Raw genomic sequence first — 27,482 nt, 5'->3', positions numbered from 1 at the left:
TCCATGAGGACCACCTCTTCCTTTATACTTGTCTAACTTAGGTATGCTAATTTTTTGTTGGAAATGTATCATATGTAGAGACTTATCAAAAGGATAGAGGCACGTGTCCTCAAATGTATAGTGTAGTGTCCCTCCTAGATTTGCATTTTGATTTATGAATCGATGGACTTATTTAGACATATGATTGATGTTTTGATGATTCATTATGACTCTATTTCTATCTCAGATGATATTATTGATGCTAGATACTTTATGTGGGCATATGTTATTTGATGATTCATGTGGACGATTGATACAATTTAGACTATATTGATGATGGACCTATGTTGATGGTTTATATGTGCTCATTATTCATGATAGATCATATTGCTTATGGGATTTTGATGACATCTCGACTACACTAATCCTATTCTATGATCATGATGATTGATTTGATATTATGATATATGTGATTGTCTTATAGTGTATTCATGATTAGAGACGATGTCATATCACTCATTGTAAGCATGATATGACGTTGTAATTCTCTATCACTTGCCTAATTATTTATGATGTATATATGTTGCATATGTATCGTATTGTGTTTGGTGGTGGTTACAGGTTTGCAGGTACCAGACATCGACTCCACCTAGTTCCACAAGTCTGAGTGTGTCTTATCCCAATGGAAGATTGTCAGAGATGGCATGTGTTTCTCTCTCATACTCTAGGCTTAGTTGTTCACCTTGTCAATTATGTTCTGGCGCAAGTTGGTGGTTAGAGTCTTGTCTCGGTATTTTGACCCTTTTGTTGGGTTGTTTGAGGTGATGTGTTGTGTGGTTATTATTTAATCGATAATCGGGTTTATACATGATTTATTAATGTTTATATTAAATTATTATATAGCATGGCTATTTATTTATTTGGTTTATTTAGAGTTTTATTTACTATTTGATATTTAATTTATTGTTGAGATTTTATAATTATTTAATTGAGATTGATTTATTGATTTATTTGATTTATTGCTTAATTGATTATCTAATTATTTATTTATTGTTTAATGGTTATTTATTGATTTATTAATTATTTATTGTTTATGCTTTATTGTTGATTTGATTTTATATTTTATTATAAGTTTCTATTTAATCAGATTTTATTTATTTATTTATTATGGGGATTTGATTTGTTATTATCCCATTTATGTTTCTACTACTACCTTATTATTATTATTATTATTTGCACAATTGGTTATAATATAAAGTTTACCTACCCTCTATTCTGATTGGTTATTTTTCGTGAGGGTAAGTTAATAATATAGTTTAATATTATCTACCTCGTATTCATGCATGGTAGGTATAATATATAGTTTTATGGAATTTTCTAATTGGCCGGTGGATTTCTATCGTTTAAGTTTAATTTTCTATTTAATGGATTTTTTGTGTGCTGTTAGGGTTGGCTTTTCTACAAGTTTTTGGATTGAAGCTTGAAATCTGATCAAATTTTGGATTGGATTGTTGGAAGTTGGATTGAAGATTTTGAATTAGAGTCACTAGATTTTTGGATTTCTCTTCATCAGATTGATTCTTGCCTGGGATTGCGATTTTCCAAGTTGGAGCTTTATTTCCTTTCTACAATTTTATTTTAAAAGATTGTCTGCATCGTGTTTGTTGAAATATTGTTTGGGGATTAAATTTTGATGTTTTAAGTTTTCAATTTGGTTTTGGCGAAAACTTATGGATGATTGAAAAACATATATGAGGTATTGTTAAATATGGGAATAGTGAGTTGTCGAGAATGCATATCCTGCATTTGCCCATAGTGAATCTTGTTTTCCCTTCGTTGTGATCTTGTTTGAATTTAATGACCTCTTGGATTGATATTTGAATTCCATTATGTCTTTTTGTATCTCCTTATGATTCTGAGTTCATTGGCAAGATTAGAAGTGTTTGAGGTTTGTCGGGAGTTTTTTTCTTGAGTTTTGTGAGTTGCAATCTTGTCCTATCTTGTTTTTTAGTTGGATTGAGTATTTTTTGGGTATTAGAATGCCTTTGGATTGTTGTTTTATATCTATCTTAACTTTATTTCATCTTCCCAAATTGTTGTGCAAGTTTGGTGAAGTTTTGTGCACTTCTAAGTGCAGTTGTGGCTAGGGATTGATGATGAATTCCCTTAGTTTGATCATAATATTTCATTTAAGGGTTTTCTCTTATATTTTTTTTTATCCTCACACACCTTTTTGGAGTGTATCTTGGTCATTTGAGATTCCTAATGAAATTCTAAGCAAGTTGCATTACCTCTTTTGTCCATTTTCTTTGATTTTTGCATTTTGGACCCAAAACGCTATTCTTTGGCTCCAGAACGCTAAATTTTGAACCCAAAATGCTAAAGGATTCAATGGGAATTCTAATCTGGTTCCCAGGAACACTAAACTAGGTTTTTTTTGCGCTAAACTATTTCAAGTTGTAGGTTTTGTCAGTTTTGGTCACTATGATTGCTTTGTCTGATTTTAGGAATTTAATAGAGGCATTTTGTGATTTCATTGAGTTCCTTAGAGGTGTTTTTGATGTTATCTTGATCATTACATGTTGGTTTTGTGCTCTGGTAATAACATTTGTGCCTTACCATTGAAGATATTGTTCATGTGTTTAGTTGCTCCAACAAGAGGAAGATTGCCTCGTTATTGAGGAATGTTTATAAAAGCTCCAGTGGGTTGAGTTTGCCTCACTATAGAGGATTAGAATGGATTTTGGATTATCTTTTTATCTCATATTTATTCCTTGGTTAATTGTTACATTATGTTGGTGAAGGCTCCTATTTGTATTTGGGTATATGTATCTTTATATGTTTCAGTTTGCTTTGTTGATGTTGTGACTGTGTTTATGTCATTTGTGAGCCTTCGTGATGTTGTTGTGATGTTATTTTTGTTACATGTTTCACCCTAAGATTATGGTCCATGGTTGGGAGAGTGGGCTCTTGCATGTGTAGGACCGAGGTTGTGAGCAATAGACTTCTAAGAGGTTCGTAGAGAGGATGCTTAGGGTCTAGACCTATCATGGGACCACATGAAGAGTTTTATGTTTAATTGCAAGTGATAACCATAATAATTGATTAGTAGATTTGGGTAATTGGTAATTCACTTAATAAAGATAATAAAATTGGTTTTTTGATGCCCCACTCATAGCCCTTGAGGATAGACTCGGGATGGGATTGGGAAGATCGTTGGAGCGGCAAGCCAAACTCCCTTGATTGCTCATAGGTTGAGATGACTCCACATGTCTATGAAGGTGTGGCATGGCCCCTTCTTTGTGAGGATAGCATGTGATGACACTCTTCCCTTTATTTGTCTATTATCCTTATGCCTTTGTTGTTGATTATGCCTCTGGGAGTTTATTGATTTTTTATTAGCCTTGTGATGTGATTTGATTCATTGTTCTTGGTTGTTATCTTGAGATTGTCATGTTTAGTCCCTTGGTTATTAGGTGTCAGTCTAAGTCTTGAGTGTGAGTCGGAACCCCATGTCATCTCCTAGCACGAGGGGTGGTTCCTATTTGGTTCCACATGGTTAGGTGGTTTGATGCCTTCTTCCATTGGGATGTTCTTCTTTGGATGCTAGCATGTGTGTCTATGGATTCTATGGTTCTTTATTATGCGGATGATCTATGGAGCTGATTTCTATGTATTGGAGATAATATTGTATCATGATGACTTGTAATTGTGAAAGAAGGATATGAACTAATGTAACTTGTATTATTATGCATTAGGATATGATGTAGCAAACTCTACTATGTTCTTGTACCATGTACTCTTATGTAATAGGACTCCATGATGTAAAGACTATGATTTGTAACGGATTAAGATGATGTATTATTATATGGTTCATCTTGTAGAAATGTTCATTATGTTGGGAATGAGATCTTATGTTGAATTAGGGGTTTGAATGATTAGATTATGCTTATTCTTGTAGTATCATATGATTCTTTAATTTGTTGAGTAGCATGGAATCCTATTTCAAAGTAGATAAGTGATTGTTGTTATAATATTGCATATGTGTATGGCTAGTATTCTTGATGAGATGTTAAATGGTTTCTCATAAGGAAATAATCTAGTTCCATATGTAGGAAAGGATGTACGCATATAGTTTCATGATGTGATAGGTGAATAATGGATAAAGATGGGAGATGGTAACAATTGATTTGGTGATTTAAAATGAATATAGATAGTTGATGGGATATGATGATATGCATTGATAGCTCATAATCTCATGATAGGAAAATTATTGAGAAGATCATCTTAAATGGAATGAATGTTAATGATTTCATGATATGGATGTGTTATTGTTATGTTGTTAGCGAGTAGTGGCATTAAGATACCCTAGGGAAAGAATGAATGGTTATATGATTATGGTTAAGATTTTAATTCTGCTTGCATTAAATGTCATATTTCACTATGATTTATTTTCATTATGTTTTATGCATTTTTGTGAAGATAATTTATGAATTGAAGTTATGATAGTTCACTATGATGCACTAGTAAATGATTTTAAAAAAAAATTATTTCTATTTGGTGGTTAGATTAGTTATTTTCTTTAGGGTATTTTGGTGGGCATTACATATATCTCTTCTTAGTGTGTTCTAATTTCATGTCTTCTATATCTTATTACAAGCTCACTGGACGAGTCACCGGTAAGTGCTCCCACGCCCAAATGTGCAGTAGCGTCACTCCCACTGCCAAGGAGCCTCACCCACGGTACGCTACCTCATGCAGCTCCTGATACATGTGCGCTAACATGCACGGTCCCTAGGCAAATCGGGTCCCCTCTGTCATCATCAGCTCTATAACCTGTCTCCACCCAACGGCCAGACCATGCAATCACCTATCCGGACACAGTAGCCCTCCCACGATCCCAGACAAAACTACTGGCAATGGCTCGTACAACGCCACAATGTCCTCCCAAGCTATGGAGTCGTCATCAATGTACACGTCCTCATTGAAGAATCTCTATACCGCTATAGTCCCCCATGATCTATCATAAGTGACCAGCTCAACCCGAATGGGAATATACAGGATGCGCCACACATCCTCCAATGTCACCGTCATCTCCCCTGCGTTAGGTGAAACGTGCATGTCTCACTGTGCCAGCGCTCTGCCAAGGCTATAATCAAATCGTGATTCATCTGAATCACAGACATATGCATAACATCATACAGCCCAGTCGCTGCAATACAGTCAATCTCGACCTCTGTCAGCCGATCCCGTAACCCTTGTGTAGTCGGATGTCTCTCATGCAATTATAAGACGCGTAGATCCTCCTGCACACGGACATCAATCAATCATCATCAGTTGTTTTGTTTTCAAACTTTCTTAAGTTTAAACCTAGACTATCAACAGATACTTTGATCAAGTATCTTCGGGTCTCCACAGGTAATCAATCATGGCACACCTAGACTTCAACAGGCATTTGTCATAATGACCTAAGTCTCATCAGGGCTGTTATGGTTCAAAACAACTCTCACTTCACATCCCTATTCATCCATCATTGACATCGGGAGATTTTTGTTCACACAAACTGGGACATCTATTTTCCTAAACAAAAGCGCTATCTTGCAAACAATAGCGCTACTTTTTAAACAATAGTGCTAAACTCCTAACAAACGCGCTTAATGAACCCTACAAAAGCGCTAAAATCACAAAAGCGCTACAACAGCTGCACAATAGCGCTACTTAACATCAAAAGCGCTCAATTGACCCCTCAATAGCGCTACAAAAACAATAGTGCTCAAACATGCATACAATAGCTCTCATCTTTTCAAAAGTGCTCAAACAACAGCACAATAGCGCCATTGCGGCACAAAAGCGCTAATTAATTGGACAATAGCTCCAAAACATAGTTTCAGCGTTATTGTCCTAACTCAACTTGGACTCAGCAAAAAACATGTCAAAAATGTGTAAAATTCAAATTTTCAAATTTTCGTACTGCTGGTCCGTAGTCTTCTAGCCGCTGGAATCGACAGACTCGCTCAAAACGGTGCTCTTCTACTAGTACCGACATCCTGACTGTTGCTCGCTCCTCCAAAATGTCACTATCAGAGTTCTGAATTCACTATGGTCACGGTAACAAATAACCCTGTTTTCACCCCTTTCACCCCATATAAACCCTTCGTCGTCACCGTAATTTTCCCCCGCTCACCACCATGGTCCCCGTGAACTTCCCGAGCCTCTCATTTCTCCATTTTATCTCCAATTTCTCCCATTCTTCACCCGTATTGCTAACTTCTTCTCTTCTATCACCCTGCAAATTTTCATTCTTTTTCGAGAGATCGCCCGATTTTTCGAAAAAATTTCGGCCCATCTCTCGAGGGGGCATACCACCCATTAAATTAACACTTTATGGGGCATTTCTTCACACCTATTTTTGTTTCTTTGAAATGATGCAATAAATCGCACCGTCTCAAAGAGGGGCAAATGTAGTCACATAAATCTGTCCAGTTTAATTAAATGAATATTTGATTTTTTTTTTATTAAAAATCCACTAAGCCATCAGTTAATTAAATTAATATTTAACTAATTCATCTTCAAGCATTCTTCTATTAATTAAATAAATTATTCAATTTATTTTAATTAATTCATTAAACCAAATTCACAATCAATTAAATGAATAAATCATATTTATTTCATTTAATCCCCTATTCCTCTTTTAAATAAATTAAATCAAACATTTATTTAAATCATTTATCTCCCCCACTTGCATTTTCCTACAAATGCAACTTGCACACATTTATTGAAATAAATTAATTTATTTTAAATAAAAATCCTATTTTCCCTCACCCACCAAATCCACTTGCAAACCTAACCCCCTTCTAGATTCTTCTAACCCCTTCCTAATTAGCCTAATCCATCTCCTAATTATTGTCACATTCCTAAGCAACTTGGAGTCACTTCTCAAAGACTTTAAAGTCTTTGAAAAACATTTAATGCTTTGTGTTCAACAATCTAACCTCCAAAGTCTTCCAAAGACCACTAATGGCTCTTACATGACCATTTATGGCTCTTACATAACCATTTATGGTTATTTCAACTTGCACCCATGTATCTCCTCAAGCATTTATTGCTTTGACCATGGTTATCCCTTTTGCCTTTGCACAAGAGTTTATCCATTGGATAAAAGTTTTATTCTTTGAATAAAGAATTTATTCATTCAACTAACCTTGACCCTAACCCCCAAGTTGACTCTCAGGCCATGTCAAGCATTTAATGTTTATTCCCTCTCCTTTCAACCTATCTCACATTGACACTTGTCATCTTGGGATTGGGTTGAAAGCCCTCACATGGATCTCAAATCATTCAATTCTGACCTTTGTTGAGATTACTCAATCTCAACCATCCATTGCTCCATTTTACCTATAAATAGAGCTCACATTCCTCATTTTCAAATCCTCAAGCATTTACCATTCATAGTCATAATCTTGAAAACTTGTATGCATTTAAGCTATAGTGAATTCTAGAATAGCATTTAGCATAATCAACTCATATAATTGTTATTTTGGCCTAAAATAAATCATTTTAGAATTATAGCATCTAATATCAGCTTTTATCTACATTTGCATAGCATTTAGAGTAATCATCTACAATCTTGAACCTCCATAGGCATCCATAGTGCAAAAAGATGCTGAGAGCTATACTAATTTGGAACTTGGAGAGGAGAGGAACAAGGGAGAAGGAGCTAAGAACATGTTAAGAGGCATTTGGAGATGCCTTCTTATATTTGTTTCATTTGTTAAATATGTTAGCATGATCTTAGTATCTCGTTTGATATGTCTGCTTAGGTTCATATTTGGTTGAATAACACTAACATTATTCTTGTTTCTTGTTGTTTTTTGTGTGTTATCTCACCACAGGTTTTAATCTAACTTGTCAGTTTTGCAGAGCATCATTTGGTGAACCCGACGTGAATCCAAGCACCAAAAAAAAAAAATCATTTTTTTAACTAACTAACATGTTTGAATGTTGAACTTGACACACAGGTCGCGCTTTAGCGCTTTTGATCGCGTTGTAGCACTATTGCAACTTGTTATTCTGGTGCTATTATCTCAAGTTTGGCACTATTGACATTCATTTAGCACTTTTGTGCTTGTTTTAGCGCTTTTGCACTTGTTCTGGTGCGTTTGCATTTACTATCAAGTTTTTCTTTCAGCGCTTTTGTCTCTGTAATAACGTGTTTTTGGTTAAATAGCGCTTCTATTTTCACACAGACTAGCGCTATTGTAACAGAACATTGTAAGGAAGACCTTGTGACCGGAAAAAAATGATTTTTTTAGGCTTGTGGAAGCCCTCCCTATGCGTGGATTTTACTAACTATTCACTTTTTGTGCAGGTCTAAAACTAACTTCCTTAAAAATTAAAAAAAATTGTTTTTTGGTGCTCTTAAAATTGAACAAAAACAACTTTTATTTCCTTGCAAGTTAGGATCATTTGTTTTTGGTGCTTTAAAATTGAACAAAAACAACTTTGTTTCTTGCAAGTTAGGCTTAATTGTTCATTTGGTGCTTAAAATCAACAAAACAAATTTATTTCTTGCATCAAACTTAAGCAAAAACTCACAATCCACATTTCCATTTTGGTGCAACTAAAATTCACAATCAACTTGTCTCACTTTTTGCAAAACGATTTTACTTCATGCATACGTGTTTTTTATTGAGTTGACTAGGATTTCAAAATTCTAGTTTACTTAAAAACATTGCCTTTGAGGTTAAAAAGAACATCATGGTTGTTGGAGCAACATCTCCAATTAGATAGAAAATCATTGCAATGACAAGTTAAAAAGAATAAGTGCTTTTCGTGATTGGCACACTTGTGCAAAAGAGTTGGTCGAGTGGTCCTACTTCTAACACACACTATCCTCTCCCTTGGCTTTCGTGGTCCTAGGTGCAAGAAAAAAGTGTTAGTAACACTCAAAATTTTTATCTTTTTAAGAGAGGTCTGCCAAGAGACACATCACTCTTGGGAATGACCTCGCGCGGTAAATCCTTCGAGCCGCTATAGAAATCAGGTGAGAGCAAAATTTGTAGCCTTGGGTATAGCTATTCCTACAGTGTAACTTGCCGAAAGGACAAATGGGCCCCACCACAAGTTACAAGGCTCTTAAGTGAGTCACTGCAGAATGAACTTATGTCCAAAGACATCAAAAATTACTAAACACCTTTAAGTAGTAGCCCACTCATTCTATTGATTGAGGATATTTGTGATATAATTCAGTGCAAGAGCATAGATGGTTTTGCTCCCAAGATACTCACCATACATATTTCCTTGAGTAGAAACATAGCTTTTTGAAAAGTCACTTGTGGCTTGATGAAAGTGGTGACTCCCCCATCATAGGGATCATCTATTTGTTATGCTCGCGCAAGACTTAGTATATCACATCCTTACCTTAAGGATACAAAGTGTTTCAAGTGTTTTCATTTTAGTCAAGACCAAGTGCAAATTGAGCCGACTTCAGGCTTTGGAAAGAGAACACCTAAAATACACTTAAAGAAAAGGGTCATATAAAAGTTCAAGGATTGGGTTGATCTAGACCCATCCTTATTTGTGCCTTTTTGAGGCAACATTCTTGTGTTTGTGTGCTTGCTTTGTTTTCTTGTCAAAGAAACATCATAAAATCCAAAAATCAAAACAAGTATTCATCCAACTACACATTTTTTTCAAAAACAACCAAAAAGGTCAAAAACAAAGTGCAACAACAAAGTATCAAAACTTTATGACCATTCTTCACATCTTGAGAAAGAAGAATCTTCATCAAAACAACAACTTGAAAAGAAGACCATTGAGCTCAAAGGATTTGATCAAAAGGAGGAAATTCTTCTATCTAAATAGATAAATCTTTGTCTCTCATAGAGCTTTTCTACGTCACATGCATCTATACCTTCAAGGCAAATCAAATGAATTTGATCAAGAGTCATTGAACTGCGGGGATTTTATGCAATATAGAGCTTTGAGTTATCACAAAAACCAAGGAGGCAAGATCAATCCCAACTTCTTCCCAGACATTTGTATCACATACAACGTAGCTTGAGAAATGCCACCAACGCCCGAAAGGGAAGAGAAAGAATTTGTTCCATTTGTGACACAAAGCTTTTATTGAAGTTAAAGCATTTCATCGATTTTCTCATTCACACATCATCTCATTCATTTTCAACTCTCAAAACATTAAAGAGGTTCTTGTCCTAAAATTCTCTTTTGGATATTGCTTGAAATCAAACACACAAATCACTTTTAGATTGTTTCTACATCTAGGATAAGCTCATCCTAAGAGACATATCTACGCAGGTTAAAACTAGTTTATGAGTGAATCCTCTCATTGCTAGGTAGTTAAGTCTATAACACATCTCAGATTTCTCTACACCTTATCACATCAAACCTTATCAAAAATAACAAGCAATTCAAAGAAAGAATTTCGGTCACATCTACCTTTAAGTTCTAGAGATCCACATGCAAAACAATTCACCAACCATGAATCTTTCATTTCATCAACAACTCATCATCATTTTCACCCAACTTCAACAAAAACTTGTAAACAAAATGGCTCATACCCGATCACAGTCAAGGCAACGAGAAATTAAAGAAGAAGAGGAGGAAAATATCAATGAATTTCAAGAAGCACTTGGAGGAAATGCGAATGATGAAAACCCAAGTACTCCTACTCCTGCAACAATAGAAAGGGCTCAACGCAACCCTCTCTTTAATAGACTTTTTGATGAAATACTCAGGAGCAATGCGGATGCTCACTTTTAAAGATTGCTCAAGAAGGAGCCAAACTCCCCTCTGACTTTGATCTCACACAACTAAGATAAGCATCAGAACGACAAAGTCGTCATGAGGAAGAAAGAGGTAGAGATCCCATCAGATATAACATTCCTCGAGGCAACCCACCTCCTCCTCCTCCGAATGACATAGAGATATTGTGGCAAAAAGTTGAAAATCTTGCCCAACAACTTCACAGTGGCATAAAGACTAATCAATTTTCACTCAATGACATTTGTCCCTATCCCTTTGATAGGAATCTTTATATGCCACCTTTTCCACGAGGGTTCGAAACACCCAAGTTTGAAAAGTATAGAGGAAAAGGAGATCCTTGTGATCATGTCAGAGAATTCCATTCAGCTTGCCTCAAAGTGGCATACGAAGATACGTACCTCATGCGACTTTTTCCCCAAAGCTTGGGAGGAACAACCACATCATGGTTTTCTCGACTACCAGGTGGCATTAGGACCTTTGAAGAGCTAGTTCAGAAGTTCTTGGCACATTACTCTCATAACATTGAACATGATATCACCATGGCTGATCTATGTAACACTAAACAAAAACCAGGTGAACTATTCTCAGTCTTCCTGCAAAGATGGCGTCAAATGTCTAGTAGACGTTCTCTTCAGTTACCTGAACAAGAACTAGTGGAAATATTTATTTCCAACTTAAACAAAGAAATGGAATTTCACTTGGATGTCAAAGATATAGACTCTTTCAATGACATGATCACCAAAGGATTAAAATGTGAGTGCGCTCTCATCAAGAAAGGACTTATCAAAATCTATAATAAGCCAAAGGATGGTCCTCGCCCATGCTTCAATAGTGACAAACCAAGCTTCTGGAACAAAAATAAAAATGTTGTCAATGATGGGGTTGTGGATGCAAGAACTATCAAAAGTGCACAACCTGTAGTTCGATTTACAGGACAGAATCCCCCACCTTAGACTAACACAGTTGTTCCTCCCAATCAAGGCCGCATCACATCTCACGATGAACCTAGACCTCGTCAACAAAAATAAAAGCGAACATACACTCCCTTAGGGGAACCCATTGAAATAGTGTTACGACAACTGGTTTCTCAAAATCTGGTAACCCTACCCAAAACATCAAACTATGAGCCTTAAGTCAAACCTGCATGGTGGAGGGATACTGAACATTGTGATTTCCATCAAGGGAGAGGACACAAGACAAGCAATTGTCATAGATTGAAAGATCTTATTCAAGATCTTATTGACCAAGGTGAAATCGAAATTGAAGGATATGACCCAAAGACAACAAACAATGATCATCTTATGTTTAAGAATCCACTTCCATCACAAGATCAAAGGGGTCCTTCTACTTCCGGGAGAAACATAGATACCACCAATTATACGCAAGCCCCGTATAATTATACTGTGAATCACCTATACGATGCCAGTGAACAAATTGCAACTATAACCATAAAAAATCCTAGCTCCACTTGCAATATTGTTACACGCCACAACAATATTACCATAAAAGCAGCTCCACAAGGCACCCCATCTATCCCAAAGTACTATAACCTTGTGGAACGGTTAGACAAAATGCCTACACTGATATCTATCTTAGAGATATTGTGCCTATCTCCATCTCATAAAACCATTTTGGATCAAGCTCTCCAAGAGGCATCAGTCCCTGCAAACCTAAATACAGATCAATTCCAAGCCATGGTTGGAAGTCTAAAGTCATCACCTTGTCTCACTTTTTCTGAAAGTGACAACTCTTCCTTCCAGCAACCTCATAATGCTTCGCTACACATTGAAGGATTTATCAACCAGCATAGGATCAAGCGAGTCTTGATCGATAATGGAGCAAACCTGAATATTTGTACACTACAGTTGGTCACAGCTTTGGGATATGCAATAGAATTAGTGGATCCCCTAAGAAGATCGCAATCAAAGCCTATGACGATGCAGAGCGTTCATCCAAAGGAGCTGTGGTACTACCCATCCGAGTGGGCCCTGTGGTGAAGCACATCATCTGTCAAGTTCTAGACCTCCCTCTACCATACAATCTATTGTTAGGAAGACCTTGGATACATGCCATGCAAGCCGTTCCATCTACCTACCATCAATGTATCAAGTTCCCACATAACGGTGTAGAGATCACAATCTTGGGCGATGCAAACCCCTTTGCATATTGTCATAATATCAGTCATCAACCAGAGATTACCGTTCCTAACAATAGAGAAGCCATCTCCTCCACATCATACATAAGTCCAGCCTCTCTTGCTAGTTCAAACACCACTATACCCAAGCAAGAAAAGCTTAAAATGAGAATAGTAGAGGAAGGTCTTGGGGAATAAAATTTGAGTCAACTCTTTTGTGTGGGACAAATGCCCACTTCTCCTAGAACACATGGCAAACCTTAGTAGTTACTTCAACAACCACTAATCAAGCCAACATGTCCTTTTACGCTTTTCATCCTTGGAAAGAGTCAAGAAGAAGAAACCAAAGATGAGGACTTAGCGGAATGGATCTATAAAGATCTCATCCCCACCGATATGCCGCCAGCTACACTTCCCACGGATCAGTATGGCAAAGGCCTTCTCATTATGCAAAGAATGGATTATGATGGTCAGAGTGCTTTGGGACCTTGCAAACAAGGACGACATGAACCACTGCTACCGAAATTAAAGCCCAAGGATAATACAGGCCTAGGCTTTCAAAAGGAGATATTTCCTAAACTCAGATTCAAAGGAGAACCTAGCAAAACACTATATCAACCTATTGCCAACAGGACACCTTTTATTATGAAAGCAGCATCAAAAACAATCGCAACTTCCCCACTGAGGCTAAAAATCCCAACGCAACTGCCTACAATACCCATCATCCCACTCATCAAACCATTGATCCCATCAGCAATAGCAATAGCACCATTAGCAGCAGCAACTGTATCAGAACCCACAGTAGTATCTACAACATCAGTAGTTCCAGCAGAAGCAGTAGAGTCAACACTATCGATACTCGTTGTATTGGATTCATTGATCCCTATCATCCTTCCTGCAGCTCCGATCATTTCATCTACAAAGGTACATCAACCGATCACACCAGCAATGTTTAACTCAAAGGACATCCCAATATGGTATAGTAATCGGATACTGGAAAGTGACTCAGAGACCAACTCACATGAATGGGAATTTGATGCCATCCAGCTTAATACTTCAGATGAGGAAGACACGTCACTACCTCCATCACGCAAAGACATCCCTGTTTACGGAGAAGCACAGATAAATACCTCTTGGGTTCCTGAGTCGGAAACTTCTTCCATAGACCCTACGTCACATCCTACGCCTAATTCTGATAGGGACAGTACCATCAACGACCTTCACCACAACGTCTTAACCCTCACTGACACATCTAATGAACTTAACCTAATCAATGAAGTAATGCCTATTATCCATCCAAAACTCATCGAATGGAACCAACCTAATCCCCCATGTGTTGACCTTTTCCAAAACGATGAGGCACTCATTAACTTTTTGGAACTATGGGATAACATACCAAGCGGGGATCACAAATCTGGATTCGCCATTGAACTTAATAGCGCAGCATACTTCGAGGCAGATGCCAAACCTTTCAGCTGCAAAAATATAACAATAAAACATGGATCTTCCAGTGAAAACCACACCGTGGCACTATTTGATCGAACAAAAGTAAAAAGAGCGTATCCAATGGTGAAAACCTCTCTGAGGTGCTTGAGGATGAAAGGTTTGACATCCTTCCTTGTAGCACACAACGGGAACGATCAATGATTCTCATTGAGGAAACAAAAGAATACAATGTGGGGACTCCTGAAACTCCTCACCACATACATCTGGCATCTCTTCTAACTCTAGAGGAATAGCCTAAGTTTGTAGAGTTCTTCCAGAAACGTCAGCTCAACTTTGCATGGTCATATGAAGACATGCCTGGGCTTGATCCTGATTGATTATGTAGATTGGATATCCAATATTGTGCCTATCGGCAAACCAAATGGGGGCATCCGTATTTGTACTAACTTTATAGATCTGAATAAGGCATGTCCTAAGGATGACTTCCCCCTACCAAACATCAACATCATAGTGGACCTAACAGTAGGACATGCCATGCTTTCACTCATGGATGGCTTTTCAAGATACAATCAGATAAAGATCGCACCAGAAGATCAACATGAGACAACCTTCACATATCCATGGGGCACATACTACTGGAATGTAATGCCTTTTGGTCTCAAGAATGCAGGAGTGACCTATCAACGAGCAATGACCACCATCTTCCATGACATGATGCATACTATGATGGAAGATTATGTTGATGACTTATGTTACTGTGTCATTTATTCCTCATGACAAGAGTGAGTCATCCTATAAAAATTCCATTCAGAGTCCTTGTCTTTCTTGTAACACCTCGGTTCAAGCCCTTAGTACGTTTGTAAATCGCCTTTCAATCAAAAATGTCAAGTTTTAGTAATTGGTTGAACTCTGTGAACACGTTGAATCATCTTGAACCAGGTTCAACAGGTTCATTTAGCTTCCATAGGTTCCTAGGTGTTCAGGGAGGTTTTCATACTAACATTTTCTTTAAGTGTCTTGCAGCGGCTCTTTAAAGGTTTCTTGTTCGGTAATGTGTTACATCATCTCTCTCCGGGCGTTGAACTCATTGAACCAAGTTAAAGAGGTTCAAATGTGTTCAACATAGCACAAATGGTCAGTAGCTTGGCATAATTAATATTTTCGGCAAAGATTTTCCCTTAGCGCGGCGTACACCTTGAACTACTTGAACTCTAATGAAGTCTGTTCAGGATGTTCATATGTGTACGAAGTTGGTGGGTCTCGCAAGTTAAATGACTTGATGGTGCATTCATTGCCAAATATGAGGAAGGTGAACCATGTCTTAAGTGACATCAATCCTTGGCTTTTCAAAGTAAGTAATCATTTCGGGAACTGGCGGTTACTTCAAAAATGCCACCATGCATTCAATGCATGCGTGCGATGTCCAATCCACAAACTTAACACACTCAGACTGACAATTGGAATTATTGAATTTAATGGTTTCGTATCATTGTCCTCACTATAAGGTATGAAGGATTATTAGTGCTTTGCATCTTGTTCCTCGCTGCTGCGGTTTTGTTTTCCCTGGATAGGAGTCTTGTTTGCTGCTAGTCGTCGTCTGGTTGTTCAACTATGAAGGTAAAGATAAAAAGCCACCCCAGCTTAGACATAGGTCTAATTCAGCTTTGGATTTCTGTACTCCTCAACATACCTGGTCCCAAAGTGCTGCTCAAAGAAAGATGGATCAAGCAAAGGATACAGGGTTGAAAGATACGATTCTTGATGCCCAAATATTTGAAGTTGAAGACCTGGATAGCGATGTTGCTAATGCCCTGGATTCTCATACGGTGACTGTGGCTATGACACCACCTTCCAAAGTGATCAAAGGAACAACCATTTCCAATGCAACTCCTAAGTGGTTGACCACTTCGGTGAACAGAAAGCGGAATTTTCTTCCTGTGACTATTCCAATTTAGGAAATGGTCGTTAAGTACACAGAGAAGGGCCCCAAGCCGAAAAGGTTCAAAACCATCACCCACCTAGACAATGATGAAGGAACTGGAAAATGGGTCACTGAAATCACCTCATACAAACCCAAGGACGAAAAACAAGGAAGCTAGCCTCGATGATTTTGAGATCACAAAGGTGGAGCTGGGAAATATGAGTAGGGACTTAGACAATCATTTCTTCTAGGTATCGGCAAAGAAAATGCTCACCAGATCGGAAAAGGATGGGTGGGAAAAGAGAGAGCTAAAGCGACACATAAATATTCTTGCCCAATCCATCGACAGCATTGGTTGCTTTGGGGCACTCCCTATATCTCATGCTACAGAGAACTTTGACCCAACTTCACCAGAAAATAAAAATTTAATGAGCCAAGTTCAACGGGCCAAGAGTATTGCAGAAGCCATGGAGAAATGGATTGAGGGAATAGTCAAGGATGGGGAGAAGTATATCACTGACTCCCGGAAGTTATGTGATGAGATACAGAGTCTTATCACTGAAGTTCAAAATCAGCTTGTGTCATGGGAGAAAATAGGAACACAAATGGCAGAATATCTTGCCTTTGTTCGCCAAAATAGAAGAATATGGGGTTACCAGGTTTTTGATGGAGCACTCAATCAAACTGGTAGCGAATGAATGTCAGCTCTTTGTGCTAAAGAAAACCATAATGTGGTGGGTGCTTACCTTCAAGTCTGTGATCTCCGTCGCTAAGACCTCTGTTTATGAGCTCCAGGATTTCCAGTGCAATATAGTTAATGACAACAAGGTGGTTAACCTTGACCATGATTAGCAATTGGGAATTTGCGGGTTGAACACACAGGATGCAATCAGGGCTTTCCGGATAAACATGGAGAAAATAAAAGCCAAGGGTAATTTCACTCCGGAAGATATAACAAGGGTGGCTAGGACTGAGTCTATGACCTTCATTGGAAATGATCAGTTACCGAAACATGTCGAAAAGATGGTGAAGTACCGGTGGAATAAGGAAGCGGTGAAGGCAAAGCTCAATGTGATGAAGGTTCCGAACCAATCTATTATCCAGGAGCTCACAACCGCCCACGACGCCCGTGAAAGCGGAGAGGATGATGGTGATGGGAAAGCGACATAATGCATTGATCTAGGCCCAGTTTCCTTTATTTATGTAATTTCTCATGTTTATGCAAAGACTTCGGGACATCTGTCCCAAAATACATCTTGTTGGTTTCATAACTATTTTGGGGGAGGTCGAGTTTTCAGGGAGACCTCCCCTGTTCTAAAAACTATAAATTAAAGAAAGATAGATAAAATAGGGGTTAGATTTGGTGACGAATTTTAGTTAGTTTTTGTTTTCCCTCTGTCTTGTAAAGTTTATGTTTTGTAGAAGGGAGAATCAGACTTTTAAATCTGGAATGGAAAAGGATTTATAGATGTATTATCATGCCTTTGTCGCATAAGAATATATATATATACAAAGATCATACTGTTTTTGGGAGAAGGAAAATCTATGGGTTTTGAATCTGTGTAGACACATATCTTTGCATATGCTTATCTAAACAAATAACAGTAATGACCTTTCTATTGCAGAAAATTATTATTTTTCTAGTACTCCTTCCTTTGAGTGTTTGTTTTTAAGGAAAAGATTTGTGTTTGAGAACAAGTTTGGTTTCTCTTATCTGTTCGTTTCTTATTGGAATTGTGGAAATGGTGTTCTGAACTTTGATTCAGTTACTTCCATCTCTTGTATTGAAAAGATTGGAAAGATAGTTTTTCTCATAAATACGTGTGCAATATTGGCCTCTCATCCAAGAATGAAGTAGGCAGCCTTACATGCTTTCAAGCTAAAAGCTACTACTCAAATAAAATTAATTAGATTATTCATTGAATAACTGAAATAAGGAGCTGTACCTATGGAAAATTTAGAGGGAAGTGGTTTATATAACACTTACCCAACTGTTTAGTTGAACACTTGTCTTTAAAAGAAGGCATCAGAGTTTAAAATTGATCATTTTAAGAAAGGACAAATCTGTTCACTAACAACTTACTAGCAAAATCACTCACCAGAGAAGGTCATCTCAACATATTAGATAAAATATTTGATAGACTGGAACAATATCATGTTTGACTCAACCCAAATAAATGTGTCTTTGGAGTAACCTAAGGGAAGCTTCTAGGATACATTGTCTCAAGAAAAGGTATTGAGGTCTATCCAGCAAAGGTCAAAGCGATCATAGACATGCCACCACCAAAGAACATCAGTCAGCTAAGAACATTACAAGGACGGCTACAATCCATCTGAAGATTCATTGCACAACTGGCAGATTAGTGTCACCCCTTTACACATCTGCTACACAAAAACATCTACTTTCAATGGGATGCCAGATTCCAGCAAGCATTCCAGATGCTTAAAGACTATCTCATGAATACACCATTGTTGATCCCGCCAGATCCAAGCAGACCTCTGTTACTCTATATATCACCAACAATTACAGCATTGGGTGTACTTCTGGCACAACATAATGCAGAAGGGAAAGAGTGTGTTGTTTACTACATCTCTCGCACACTGGTTGGCTATGAACTCAACTACATTCCTATTGAGCGAGCTTGCCTAGCAGTAATCTTGGTAGCCACTAAACTAAGGCACTATCTATTGACACATAAAGTACAACTCATTGCAAAGATTGATCCACTAAAATACTTGCTCAGTAAAGCAGCATTGACAGGCCGCTTGGCCAAATGGGTGATGATTCTCAGTGAATTTGACATTGAGTATGTGGACCGTAAAGCTATCAAAGGACAAGTTATTGCAGATTGGTTGGCCAATGCTCCACTCATATGTGATCATCCTCTTATTTCCAATTTTCTAGATGAAGAGATATTCATGATCACAACAGCACTGCCATGGAAACTATACTTTGATGGTTCGTACACTATGCATGGCTCAGGGGCAGGCATTTTGTTTATCACACCTCAAGGTGACAACATCCTGAAGTCTTACAGGCTCACATTTCCATGCACCAACAACATAGCAGAGTATGAGGCCTTGATCACAGGCCTCAGGCTGGCTGTACAATAGAAATTACAAGAACTACAAGTATATGGCGACTCCCAACTGGTCATTAGACAAGCAACAGATGAATATCAGACCAAGGATGACAAACTCATGTCATACAAACAAATGGTGGACAAATTAAAGGCATCATTTACTACTATCACCTTTGAACAGATACCAAGAGATCATAATCAAGCTGCTGACACTATGGCTACTATTGCATTTCTCCTAGATCTTCCATAGAATTCAACACGCTACAAGTTCTTGGTAGATCAGCTTTGGATTCCCACTTATGATATCCTCGAATCCGAGATGATATGTCTCCTTATCAGTTCTGAATACCCATGGTACGGTGAATTCTACACCTAGCTCCGCGATCACACCCTTCCTCCTAACCAATCGAATAACCAACGTAAAACCTTCATTCGCCAAACTGCTCGATATACCATTATTGCTGAAATCCTATATCGACGTAGTCTTGATGGTACTCTCCTTCGATGTCTGGAACAAGATGAGACGACAAAGGCCTTGGAAGAGGTACATGAAGGAATTTGTGGAACACATGCAAGCGGTCCGTCACTAGCCAAGAAACTCCAATGCACTGGATACTATTGGCCATCTATGGAAAAAGACTCCTACTACTTTGTCATAAAGTGCAAAAAATGCCAAGTTCATGATGACCTGATACATGCACCAGCACAAGAATTACAACCAATCACAACACCATGGCCTTTTTGTCAATGGGGCCTTGACCTTGTGGACAAAATCCATCCATCTTCATCCAACGGCCACAAATTCATTATTACCACAACCGAATATTTCACAAAGTGGATCGAAGTTGTTCCACTTACCCAAGTTACCGACAAGTAGATCGCCTCATTCATCCTCAATTACATCATCTGCCAGTATGGTGTGCCCATGTCCATCATCACAGATAATGGTCTTCCTTTCAAAAATCAAGATGTTTGTGAACAATGTGAGAAATTTCACATCCAACACCGCTTTTCCACTCCCTATTACCCACAAGGCAATGGTCAGGCCGAAGCATCCAACAAGAACATATTAAGAATTCTCAAGAAGACAGTCAATGATGCCGATCGTGATTGGCACATTCAATTGAATCCAGCATTATGGGCATATCAAACTAGCATTCGAACCCCTACAGGCGCAACTCCCTACTCATTCATCTATGGTGTCGAAGCTATTTTACCTATTGAGGTCGAGATCCCATCACTATGGGTTTCCTTACACAATCTCATAGATGAGGAAGCATACAGAGTATCCCGTCTTCAGGACTTAGAGTTACTTGATGAGAAGCGACAAGCTGCATACAATCACCTTAAGGCCTATCAGCAGCGCATGAGCAAAAGCTATAATCATCGAGTTAGATCTCGTACATTCGAGGTAGGTGATCTTGTTCTTCAAGAAAATCCTCGTAACCAACCCAACCAAGAACATCAAGGAAAGTTTCAATCAAATTGGTTGGGTCCATATGTTATCACTGTTGTATTTGGGTCTGGGGCATATCAGTTGGCTACTTCAGAAGGAGAACCACTAGCAAATCCGATCAACAGCATGCACCTCAAACGGTTTTATACATGAGTTGCACAGAGCATCAGGCTCCCCTACATACTAGCGAAAAACACCAAAAACATCCAGATAAAGGTCCTGCGGAAAAAATACAAAAACATCAAAATAGCAAAGAAAAATCATGCATCCAAATGGTGAACAACCACTCCGGTGGCACCTTGGGTAAGTACGATGGTAAAAACCTAGAAAATAGGCACCACTCATAAATGCCATGGCTCCATTATCTTTCAGACTTGTTGCGATCACATCCACTACAGACACACATCCATCCGTCCAAACCATGGCTTGTTATTTATCTACAATCGAGAAAGTATTTCATGCGTCTTGCATCCCACTTTTTCATAGTCAAAGTCTAAACTGGGGGCAATGCCCTTAACCTATTGATGGAAGTGGATTCTACATTATTTTGTGATTCATTAAGTTCGTCATTTAAAACTATCTCGCAAAATACCAAAATCATCTCACAAAATCGTCTCACAAAATCCAAAAACATTCAAAATGTCTCACAAAAATCAAAAACATCAAAAAAAATCAAAAATCAAACAGAAAAACATGGCCACACATTGAACATACTCATCCAAGCAGATACCACACAAACATTGAAAAATACTCGCACGATGATCACTTCTCAAAATTGACCAAACAATCAACATCAACACTCAAAATATCTTCAACAAGGATGCATCCTTCCTTACCAAAACAAAGACAAAATGACGTTTTCTTTGACAAGAAAATTCTATTTAAAGCTATCAAATACTTGGTTGATTTGTGAGTTATTTATTCATATCAGGTTCCTACAGCATTGTTTGTGTATCTTCTGCAGATTATTCCGATGAAGTTCTGGGGCATGTACTAATGGTGTCTACGTGGGGAGTTCACTAAGCTACATGATCTTATGCAAAATGCAGTCATAGATCACTACGGCTTGCTGACTACAACGTATACCTCAATCATATGAGCATGAACCATTACCAAGGATCCATATTCTTTATTCTTTATGTACATATTGTTTTCTTACAGAACAATGCTCCTTCTTTGGTTCCTCCTCATCCAATTTGGATAAAGGTTTAGGTCTCTTATTAAGGTATGAACTTGTCTCAGGATATGATCAGCCCAAGATCGAGGAGGACGATCCAAGTCATGCATGAACGGAGATGATCCTTGTTTGTTCCACAAGCAATACTCTGGTCAGCTTGACCCATTATATCAGGTTGTTTGTATTAACTTGCTATATCAAATCCATGTAAGAAATACTCTGGTCATCTTGAATCATTATGTCAAGATGCTTGTATTTTCTTACAACATTTTAAAGCTCAATGATGAAAAATAAAGCACTATGGATCGTCATTTCATCTCATCTGTTTATATTCCATTCCGTTGCATATCGTCCATCCATTTACTCATTTATTTTCATAATTTTGCATGAAAGTGTGAATAAAAGTTAAAATGAGCAGTTTTGCGACAATTGGGCTGATTTTTGGACACAATCGCGACCGAGTACTCTGATACATCATCAATGCATCATGCAAAGTCTAAAAAACCTTGCATTCATCATGATCATATCATCATCATTACAAATAGTTGTATTTTGCATCAAGAACATTTCATATCATTTTAGTTGTTTAAAATGTATATAGTTCATTATCATTTATTAATAATGTTTAGATTCATTCATATAAACCAATTGGCCTTTATTGTATTAGCCATTTACTATACATTCTTTTAGTGTCAGTTATCAATTATCATTTTATCATCCTTTATTATCCTTTATCATTTATCTAATCATTTAGTAAAAAAAAAAAGTCCATTCATTCATCCATTATTAGTGTCTTATTATACTCATCTTAGGATTTCATTTAAATTGCATTCATTATCCCTTTTAATTGCATTAAGGTGCAGTTATTAAACCATAAGTTGCATTACCATCACATTATCATTTTACTTCATCAGATTTTAGGCATTTAGAATCATAAAACCATCCGTCTCAAACATTGGTTCATACCATTTTACATATACATTCATTTACATATGCATTCATTTAAACATTTGTACTTTACATTTGTTTATCCATATATACATTCATTTTTCACCATATAGATGCATATCCATAAATACATCATTCATTCATTAACATCATTGCATCTCATTATCTCATCATTATATCGACATGAAGCACAAAATTCTTGTCTATGTCATCATAAGCATACATCATCATCATGGCATTACATACATAAAGCATTACATCAAACAAATCATGCACATATATAAACCTACATTCATGTGTTAGTATCCAACATCATAAATCATCATAAAAATGCATGCATATAGGAATCATCTCATAAACACATACATATAGAAAAGTACAAGTATCCATCTAAGCATAAACTCATAAACTCATCATCCTGCATAACATCCATACATATCAAAATGCATATCATCAAAATATGGGATCTCCTCATATATAACATCTCATGTATCAAAGTACAATGAAGTCTACAAAATCGGCTACCAAGAGCCATCCAAGACATAGTCCAAAATAACAAATATAAATACATGCATGCAAAATGCTCTCTCAGATGCCACTCTGACCAAATGCTTCACCACCATCACCACCTGCTCCCCCACTAGTCCCTGCACCATCCGACCTATCTCTCTGTGGAGGCCCCATCAAACCACCACTAGCTCCTGCACCACCTGACACCTCTCTCTGTCGTGGACCCACCACACCCCCACTGCTCTACATCCTCTGAGACCGCTCTAACCTGGTTTGCCGCATCTGTGTATAACTTAGTGCTCGTTGACTAGCTGGCACCACCTACTCATATAATCCCCGCCAATACTCTATCTCCACCTGTGCCCGTCCAAACTGTCTCATCACCTCCCCAGTAGGACCCTGTGCTCCTACTCCAACCCGAACTCTCTCCTGCAGCTCCGCTAATCTCTCCACTGCACTATCCCTCTCCCATAGCACTATAGTCAGCTCTGACTCTCGTGCAAATAGCTGCACATCTCTCGCTGAAACCTCCGCCTCCAGATCCTCCACCCGTGTCTTGGCTGCTGTCAGTCAAGTATGCAAATGTGCTAGCATATGCTCCCGATGATCACCACCCCCTGTCGCTCCCTCCCCCATCTCCATAGGTGCCCCTCCAGTGGCTCCCTCCCCTCTGTTCATCGGTATCTCCCTCTCCATACCTCGGCCACCTAATCTAACTCCTCCCGGCATCAACGGTCCTTGTGATATCCGCAGTGGCAATCCGCCTCTCCCTCTCCACTGGACTCGACCACCTAAGCCACCTCCTCCGCCACCTCCACCATCTCCTCCTCCTCCACCTCCACCATCTCCTCCTCCTCTGTCACCACCAACCCCCCTCCTTCGTCCACCTATCATCGGTCCTCGACCTCCTCCCCACCTCCATCTTCGTCCCCTCCTCCTCAAAATTAGGAATAGGCTCTACTGGATCTGATATCCGCAAAATCGGATGAGCCGCCATGTATTGCATATACTCCTATGATACCCCTGCATCTAACACCCTCGGCCGTATATCCCATGGCCTCGCCTGAAGCATCTGGAACTCTGCCAATGCTTGATCATACGGAAGTACTAGCCCCCATGCATATCTCTCTTGGACCACTTTAGCGTACTCTCCTAATCCCCTCGGTAATCCCTGCTGCCGCCCAAAATGTCTCATCACCATGCCTGACACCTGTCTCTCTACATCATAGCATGTCTGCCCAATGAGGAATTGGGTCATGAATATGTATGGCAATGCCTCTGCATTATCCTCCCAGGGCTCGCACTCAATGTAGGGTCTCCAAATTACTGCGTCCATGTCATCTAACACCTGCCGCCACCACTCTAACTTCCCCAGGTGGTTAGAGTCACTGGGCAGTCACTGGACAAATCACTAGTAAGTGCTCCCACGCCCAAATGTGCAGCAGCATCACTCCCACTACCAAGGAGTCTCTCCCACGGTACGCTACCTCATGCAGCTCTTGATACATGTGCGCTAACACGCACGATCCCCAGGCAAACCAGGTCCCCTCTGTCATCATCAGCTCTATAACCTGTCTCCACCCAACGGCCAGACCATGCGATCACCTATTCGGACACAGTAGCCCTCCCACGATCCCAGACAAAACTGCTGGCAATGGCTCATACAACATCGTGATGTCCTCCCAGGCTATGGAGTCGTCATCAATGTACACGTCCTCATCGAAGAATCTCTATACTGCTAGAGTCCCCCATGATCTATCATAAGTGACCAACTCACCCCAAATGGGAATATGCAGGATGCGCCACACATCCTCCAATGTCACCATCATCTCCCCCTGCGCTAGGTGAAACATGCATGTCTCACTGTGTCAGCGCTCTGCCAAGGCTGTAATCAAACTGTGATTCATCTGAATCACGAACATATGCATAACATCATACAGCCCAGTCGCTGCAATACAATCAATCTCGGCCTCTGTCAGCCGATCCCGTAACCCCTGTGTAGCCGGATGTCTCTCACGCATCTGTAAGACGCGTAGATCCTCCTGCACACGGGCATCAATCAATCATCATCAATTGTTTTGTTTTCAAACTTTCTTAAGTTTAAACCTAGACTATCAACAGATACTTTGATCAAGTATCTTCGGGTCTCCACAAGTAAGCAATCATAGCACACCTAGACTTCAACAGGCATTTATCCTAATGACCTAAGTCTCATCAAGGCTGCTATGGTTCAAAACAACTCTCACTTGATATCGCTATTCATCCATCATTGACATCGGGAGATTTTTGTTCACACAAACTGGGGCATCTATTTTCCTAAACAAAAGCGCTATCTTGCAAACAATAGCGCTACTTTCTAAACAATAGCACTAAACTCCTAAAAAACATGCTTAATCACTCCTACAAAAGCGCTAAAATCATAAAAGCGCTACAACAATTGCGCAATAGCGCTACTTAACATCAAAAGCGCTCAATTGACCCCTCAATAGCGCTCAAACATGCATACAATAGCATTCATCTTTTCAAAAGCACTCAAACAATAGCACAGTAGTGCCATTGAGGCACAAAAGTGCTAATTAATTAGACAACAGCGCCAAAACATAGGTTCAGCGCTATTGTCCTAACTCAACTTGGACTCAGCAAAAAACATATCAAAAATGCATAAAATTCAAAATTTCAAATTTGCGTACCACTGGTCCATAGTCCTCTAGCCGCTGGAATCGACAGACTCGCTCAAAACGATGCTCTGCTACTGGTACCGACATCCTGACTACTTCTCGCTCCTCCAAAATGTCACTATCAGAGCTCTAAATTCACTATTGTTGCGGTAACAAATGACCCTATTTTCACCCCTTCCCCCCATATAAACCCTTCGTCGTCACTGTAATTTTCCCTCGCTCACTGTTGTGGTCCCCGTGAACTTCCTGAGCCTCCCATTTCTCCATTTTATCTCCAATTTCTCTCATTCTTCACCCGTATTGCTAACTTCTTCTCTTCTATCACCCTGCAAATTTTCACTCTTTTTCGAGAGATTGCCCGATTTTTCAAAAAAAAATTGGCCCATCTCTCGAGGGGGCATACCACCCATTAAATTAACACTTTATGGGGCATTTCTTCACACCTATTTTTGTTTCTTTTAAACGATGCAATAAACCGCATCGTCTCAAAGAGGGGCAAATGTAGTCACATAAATCTATTCAGTTTAATTAAATAAATATTTGCTATTTATTTGATTAAAAATCCACTAAGCCATCAGTTAATTAAATTAATATTTAACTAATTCATCTTTAAACATTCTTCTATTAATTAAATAAATTATTCAATTTATTTTAATTCATTCATTAAACCAAATTCACAATCAATTAAATAAATAAATCATATTTATTTCATTTAATCCCCTATTCCTCTTTTAAATAAATTAAATCAAACATTTATTTAAATCATTTATCCCCCCCACTTGCATTTTCCAACAAATGCAACTTGCACACATTTATTGAAAAAAATTAATTTATTTTAAATAAAAATCCTATTTTCCCTCACCCACCAAATCCACTTGCAAACCTAACCCCCTTCTAGATTCTTCTAACCCCTTCCTAATTAGCCTAATCCATCCCCTAATTATTGTCACATTCCTAAGCAATTTGGAGTCACTTCTCAAAGACTTCAAAGTCTTTGAAAATCATTTAATGCTTTGTGTGTTCAACAATCTAACCTTCAAAGTCTTCCAAAGGCCACTAATGGCTCTTACATGACCATTTATGGCTCTTACATAACCATTTATGGTTATTTCAACTTGCACTCATGTATCTCCTCAAACATTTATTGCTTTGACCATGGTTATCCCTTTTGCCTTTGCACAAGAGTTTATCCATTGGATAAAAGCTTTATTCTTTGAATAAAGAACTTATTCATTCAACTAACCTTTACCCTAACCCCCAAGTTGACTCTCAGGTCATGTCAAGCATTTAATGCTTATTCCCTCTCCTTTCAACCTATCTCACATTGACACTTGTCATCTTGGGATTGGGTTGAAAGCCCACACA

This window comes from Cryptomeria japonica, chromosome 5 (assembly GCF_030272615.1).
Source record: "Cryptomeria japonica chromosome 5, Sugi_1.0, whole genome shotgun sequence".
NCBI classification, from domain to species: Eukaryota; Viridiplantae; Streptophyta; class Pinopsida; order Cupressales; family Cupressaceae; genus Cryptomeria; species Cryptomeria japonica.
This window is presented reverse-complemented; position numbering follows the sequence as displayed.